Source organism: Solanum tuberosum, unplaced genomic scaffold (assembly GCF_000226075.1).
Source record: "Solanum tuberosum cultivar DM 1-3 516 R44 unplaced genomic scaffold, SolTub_3.0 scf00283, whole genome shotgun sequence".
NCBI classification, from domain to species: Eukaryota; Viridiplantae; Streptophyta; class Magnoliopsida; order Solanales; family Solanaceae; genus Solanum; species Solanum tuberosum.
Window position 1 is genome coordinate 139,245 of NW_006239207.1, and position 554 is coordinate 139,798.

Here is a 554-nt window from a genome sequence, read left to right on the forward strand (position 1 = left end):
ATTTTTTGCCAAAATTTTACTTGGACGTTCGTTAAGACCTTACCTATGTAGCCAGTTGGCCAGAATGGACAATTTTCAAGATCAAACGAACCCTAGAGTAGGTAAACCCCCCATTTTACCAATTTTCTCCTGCTATAGGTCACCATCTTTTAAGGTGATGCAGAATTCCGACCTCATTTTTGCCAAAATTTTACCTGGACGCTCGTTAAGACCATACCTATGGAGCCAGTTGGCCCTCACGGCCAGAATGGCCCATTTTCACGGTCAAACGAGCCCTAGAGAAAGTAAACCCCCAATTTTACCAATTTTCGTGTGCTATAGTCCACGGATTTTTTGGTGATCCGGAATCCCGGCATAATTTTTGCCGAAATTTTACCTGGACATAAGTTAAGACCTTACCTATGGGGACAATTGTCCCTCACGGCCAAAACGATCCATTTTCAAGGTCAAACAAGCCCTAGATCAAGTAAACCCCCCATTTTGCCGATTTTCATGTGCTATAGGTCACCATATTTTATGGTGATCAAGAATTCCGACCTCATTTTTGCCAAAAT